Source organism: Nannospalax galili, unplaced genomic scaffold, assembly GCF_000622305.1.
Source record: "Nannospalax galili isolate Female #2095 unplaced genomic scaffold, S.galili_v1.0 scaffold98, whole genome shotgun sequence".
Classification (NCBI taxonomy): domain Eukaryota; kingdom Metazoa; phylum Chordata; class Mammalia; order Rodentia; family Spalacidae; genus Nannospalax; species Nannospalax galili.
Genome location: NW_008342013.1, coordinates 250,519 through 256,702, shown reverse-complemented (window position 1 = coordinate 256,702; position 6,184 = coordinate 250,519). Strand labels below are relative to the sequence as shown.

The 6,184-nt window shown below is 44.2% G+C and overlaps 1 protein-coding gene across 3 annotated transcripts in view; it reads right to left on the bottom strand.

The window, feature by feature from the left end:
• The window catches only part of Ccdc171 (coiled-coil domain containing 171), a 484,039-nt gene extending 482,806 nt beyond the window's left edge, over window positions 1-1,233 (bottom strand). For 2 of the 3 annotated variants that reach the window (XM_029565764.1, XM_029565765.1), the window contains exon 1: window positions 960-1,233. The gene's annotated coding sequence lies outside the window, so the exon portion shown is untranslated. Of the gene's footprint in view, window positions 1-790 lie in introns of all 3 variants that reach the window. The other variant, XM_029565763.1, reaches the window with a different exon arrangement.
• Window positions 1,234-6,184: the final 4,951 nt, after the last annotated feature.

Sequence of the window (6,184 nt, the reverse complement as noted above, 5' to 3'; positions counted from 1 at the left end):
ACTTTCATGCCTCAAGTTCTTGTTCAATCTCAACCACCCCTATCCCTGGAAAAAAAAGAAAAAAATCAAGGAGATAGTTGAGTCTTTCCATAAAACAAGACAAAGACAAAGGGAGACAAGAAACTAATGCTGGAACTTCAGAGACTAAGCCCAATTTCCTTATCTGCCATAAGGAACCCAGGAAGGTTAGGTGATTTGCCTACCACAGTGTTAATTAAAGGCTGAGCCAGGATTAATACTGAAAGCTTCAGACTAAGATTACTGCCTTCACTTTTAATATCAAGTTACACTGGCTTTGTTCCTCTGTATTTCACAGGGAAGCACATTCATTTCCGGCTCTACCATGCTTTTGTCGTTACTAAGCAGTTAAATACAAGACAAAACGGTAGTTTTTGTTTTTTTTTGCCAAGATTATAAAAACGCAGCGTTTGATACAGACGCTAATAAATAAAATATGCATTTGCCTAGGGTGAATACTGCAACAGAATAAGCATTCAAAAAGAGGCATCACTTCTGCAGAAAAGTCACAGCTTTAAAAACTCACAGCTGACTGTTCTAAGTGTCCTGGAGGGTAAGTAGAAGATGCAGAAACCATTCTGACACATATTCTTTTGCTTATCCCAGGCTACCTAGTGCGTGACTGCCATTTAAAACTAAGTGTCCTGGAGGGTAAGTAGAAGATGCAGAAACCATTCTGACACATATCATTCTTTTGCTTATCCCAGGCTACCTAGTGCGTGACTGCCATTTAAAACCCCAGGGGAAAAACGAAAAAGTCGCGGTCCTTGACCTCCAAGTGAGTCTCCAGGGTCTGGGGCCGCCTCCCCCTAGGATGCTCCGCAGACGTCTTCCTCCAGGCGTGGGAGCTGGAGGAGTGCGCGCACGGGGACCAGGCCACTCGAGCGCCAGCGGTGCCCCCGCAGGCCGTCGCCTGAGCACCTCCCCGCCCGGGCGCTCACCTCCAGGCACCCACGGCCCGCGGTTACCTCGGGGCTCGCGTGGTCCAGCCTGCGCACCCACGCCCCCGGGGCAGCTGCAGGTTTCGGGGGAGGAAGGCCCAGGCAGCCTCTGGGGAAAGAGTGGAAACTGTTGAGACGCGATTGACCGGGAAGAACGCCAAAGCGGGCCAGCGGCGGAGAGCCGGGAAGTGAAGTTTGCAACGGCCACCTGCGGGGGTGGGAACACGCGACTCCAGCGCCCCCGGCGACTTTCTCCGGTCTCGCTAGCCCCGCCCCGGCGTCCCGCCCCTCGTCCCCGCGTCCCGCCTCCCTCCCGCCCTCGGCCTTGGCAGCTTCCAGGATACGCACTCGGAACATGGGCTCGCGCGCGAGTGGGCGCATGCGTAATTGCGGTGCGCGTGCGCAGACCACACCAGCAGCGTCTGTGTGCGTTTTACCTAGTGTACGTTGCAGCACCCGGTTCCCGGTGTGAGAGTTGCGACAGATTCAGAACTCGCAAATCCTACTGACTTGCGGGTTTCCCTTTCTAACCCTCTTCCCCTCCCTACCAAGTAAGAACTAAGCGGCGATACCCCGTTCCTGCTTTGTCGACGAGCTTCCGAGCTCTTCTAGGGCCCGGGAAGCTTCCAGAGCCGCAGAGCATTTCTAAGTCCCTGGAGACACTGGCTCTGCCCTGGCTTCTGCACAGGTGGCTGGGTCTCTCTGGACCTCCGCCTGCCCCATTGTATCTCAGCTGTGGTCAGATATGGGGTGGGAAGAATGCCGGTCGGTGCTTTGATGCCGTTAAGCGCCTCTGATTATATATATTGCATAACCAGTTTCCAGGGCAAAATAAAGCCTTGGAGCCCTAGCTCCATCTCTGCTCGATTTCACCCCTCCCCTCTCTCTCACAGTTTATACACAGCTTTGGTTTCTCCCTGTAGTAGCTTCTGGAAGATTGGAAAAGCAAATCCTCTTTTGTTCCTTGGCTTTTGAAAGCCTATTCCCGAAAGAACAATGCAAACTGGCGGGATTTTGATGAAAGGTTTTTTATCTTCGCCACCACCACCACCTTCTTCCCACAAAACTGTTTTAATACAAAATGAGCCTTTTATGCTAAAGTCGTCCCATGCTAATTGTAACCAACCTGAAACCAGGTATAGGGGTCGGCTACTTTCTGGAGAGCCAACAGTTAAATGCAAATGTAGAGATTAAGACCTTGATTCTTACACTACTAAGAAACCTTAATTGGTTTAAATTTAATCATTTAGGTTTAAAAAGGAGGTCATCCCTACTTAATACATCAGCCAGAAAGGATAACTGCTTCAAAAAACAGCGGAAGGAAACAAAAATAGTCCGCCTCTATTTAGAAATCAAATAGAGAATGACAATAAACTGGTTCGTGGTGGTTGCACATGCCTTTAGTCCCCGCACTCTGGGGAGGCACCGTCAGTCTGATCTCCATGAGCTTAAGGCCAGCCTGGTCTACATGGCAAGTTCCAGGCCATCCAGGAAACCCTAGTGAAACCCTGTCACAAAAACAAACAAAAAACGAGGTTAGAGCTTTTTGAAATATATATTTGTTTTGCGATTGAGGGTTTTGTTGTTCTGTTTTGTTTTCTTGGTTAGGTTTGGTTTGGGGTTTTGGAATTTTGAATTCTATGTAGCCCAGCAGGCCTCAAATTCCAGATCCCCTTGCATTATCCTCCAGAACGCTGGGATTACAGAACATGGGCCACACATCAGTTAAAGGAGTATTACATTGCAAGAATAAACGTCAGGTGTATTACATAGTACATTTTTTTGGTGAAAAATTATGACATGAAGACTTTCAAACTAAACATGACTTGATTATTCAGCATTTTTAGAATACGGAGTATGAACTCAGCATGAAATTAGGTGATAAAAATACAGGGTATAGCCAGGCATGGTGGTACACGCCTTTAATCCCAGCACTCAGGATTCAGAGGCAGTCAGATGTCTGTGAGTTCAAGGCCAGCCTGGTCTACATAGTGAGTTCCAGGCCAGCTGAGGCTATAGGGAGGCCCTGTCTCAAAAAAAGAAAGAAATATGTGGTATAAAGTGCAATGGGAGATCAGAGGAAGGAACTGTTAACAACCTTGAGTACACAGAAATGATTTATTGAGAACTTAAGAGTCTAGGATGATCATTATAGATTCATCAGACTAACAGGAAATTGAATATGAAAGCTACAGACATCAACAGAAAACGCAGGAGGCTTTCGAAAAAGTGGAAGCTTTGTGTGCAGGGGAGAGGGGATGAAAGTGCAGCTAGAGAAGTGAGCTGAACTCCGATCACAGAGAGCCTTTTAGGGCATATTAGCAACAAAGCTAATGAAAACTATAGTTACACAATAAATCAGATTACCTCAAATTCCTTGGAGGCTTTGTATCTTTCTCTAGGAGTTACAGGTCCATTTCTGTTGTCTCTTGTTTGGTTAACACAGTTCGTGTAAGAAGTGCTCTCCAGCCCACTTCCTTGTTGGTCTCAGGTACCATTTCATTGCCTTCTTTCTGCCAGTCCTTCCTAGAGACAAATATCCATCCCTACCACCCTACGAAAGCAGCTTCCCACCTCATCACCAACCCCAGACCCTTTGACTTTGCTAAATTTCTCACCAGCGTATGTGAGAAGCAATATTGTGTTTTTCAACTCTGACCGTTTTACTGTTGGTAGAGCCTGCCCTTAGCCTTCACTTTGTTCCAGATAAGCTCATTCATTGCTGTAGAAATGAACACTATCTAGATCCTGAAATTTGATTATTTTTAGCTAACTCTGACCTCTCCTGAGCTCTGATTTTTGAATTTTAAATTCCTGTTTGAACAGATCCACTTGAATGTCTGGCAGTCTTTTGTTGTAGTAGTGGTAGCTGTTGCTGTTTGTATTATTTCATTTTTAGGCAGGATGTTACTATATAGCCCAGGCTAGCCTTAGTCTCCCAATTGCTGGAATTATAGACTTGTGCTACAATGCATGACTTGTCTGGCAGTATTGTATTCAAAATACCCAAAACTTACCTTTCTCAATTTATCGTGGGAGCTGTCCAAACTACTCTCCTGCTGGTTCATAAAACTTTTAATCTCCTAAATGTCAGACAGAAAGCATGCAGAATATCCTTTTTTTCTTTGCCCTCAAGCTCTCAATCCCTACATCCAAGGATTCTGCTTTCTCTCTCAGTCTTCTGTCTTCTTGCTCTGCCTACCATCCAGCACTCATGTCTATTTCCTGTTGCTTCCTATCCAGACACTTGTAATTAGGCCCTTCTTTGTGGATGATGCAAATCACTCATTTCCCTTTTCTGTGCAGCAAGCAGTTAAAATGTAGGGCATTTTTAAATTGGCAAGTATGAAAGGAAAGGATCAAAAGACAAAAAAAAATCAAAAACAGGCCTTGAGGCACTTGTATATCTTTATGCACAAGGGCGTGTTACAAGCATATTGTACATGTGTGAGCCTCAGGGCTTCCTAAACTACAGATGAGCCACATCCCTTTGACCCCTCTGTAACCTTCCCCAGAAGGCTCAAGCGCCAGGTGCTTCATTATTATGCTGTTTGGTATCAAGTCATAGAACTGAAAGGCCTTGGCATAATTGTTGCTCTGCAAAGCTCTGGTCCTTTGTTCCTTCCATATGCTCTAACAGAAGTGATCTTTCTGAAGTATAACTCTGACTACATTACTGTCTCGATTAATTCTTCCAGTTAGTGCCTCTTCACTGCTTACAGGATAAAACTCAATCTTTTTCTTTGTCAGTCAACACACTTACCACCTTCCTGCCTGTCTTTCCAGCACTGCTTCCTCCTATTTACAATAAATCTCCACTCTTATTTGCATTAGTAAAGAAAACATAGATATTTTGGAATAACTGCAATAATATGTTGGCACAGATTTACATGAAAACTCTTAACATACACAGTTTTAATACAAAATATTTAAATGCAGGTAACATTATAAAGCATATAATATTTTCCAAGTTCTAAGATAAGTGTCATCACATTTCTAAGTTTTCAACATTGCAAATATCTTTATCATTTGTTTTGTTAATGGATGGTGATTTTTTAAAAATTGAGTTAATTACAAATAGTTAAGTCTCCCCGGCATCCCAAAATACACAAAAAATTCTTAATATCCATCGATAAGAAAATTTTAAAAAACAATTAAAAACTGGAACAAAAGCTTTAACAGAGACCTCACCTAAGCAGATATATATAAATAAGTATATGAGAAGACACGGCACATCATGTCAGTACGCCCCTACTAGAGTAGACAAAATCTGCAACACTGACAGCAGCAAATACTGCTAAGGATACAGACCAATAGAAATCCCCACTCCTGGTAGGAATCAGGATGGTACAGCTACTTTGGAAGGCAGCTTACAGTTTTTGTTTTGTTTTTGTAAGATTAAACATTTTTATTATACAATCCAGCAATGATGCTCTTTGGAAGACCTTTATCTATACAGCCTCCAGCACATAAATGTTTATATCAGTTTATTTACAATTTCCAAAATGTAATTCACTGGGTGAATGAATAGGTACACGCTCATCATTCAAACCAAAAACAAATGAGCCATCAACCAATGAAATGTAGAGCAAGGCATGGTGTGGTGGGCCTATTATTTCAGTACTTCAGAGGTCTCAGCAGAAGGGTAGCAAATTCAAGGCCAACCATGAAGCCTACACAGGGAGCTGCAGGCCAGGCTCGACAAAGTAGAGCCTATCTCAACAACAACAAAGGCTGAAGAGAACACTTGCTTCTCTTGCAAAGGACTGGCTTTGGTTCCTAGCAGTGATCTGTAACTCCAGTTCCAGAGCACCCCAAGTCTTCTGGCACGCTGCATGCACATGGTGCACTTACATGCAGCAAAATACTCATACTGAAAATAAAATTTTGGAAAGAAAGATTTGGAAGCGACTGAAGCAAACATCACTTAGTGAACAGTCCTCTGAAGAGCAGCCAGAGCCCCTCACCGCCGAGCCATCTCTTCAGCTCCTTAACAGCTTTTTCTTTAAGACTTGCTTTGAGAATTTCTCTTTAGGATCACCAACGATCAATCACCCCAACAAGTTCCTTGCTAACAGACCAGACATTAAAAATTAACCTGTCAAGCCCAGAGTGGTAGACCATGCCTTTAGTCCCAGCACTTGAGAGGCAGAGGCAGGTGAATCTCTGTGTAATGCAGGCCAGCCTGGTCTATCAAGTTCCAAGTCATCTGTGGCTACAGGGAG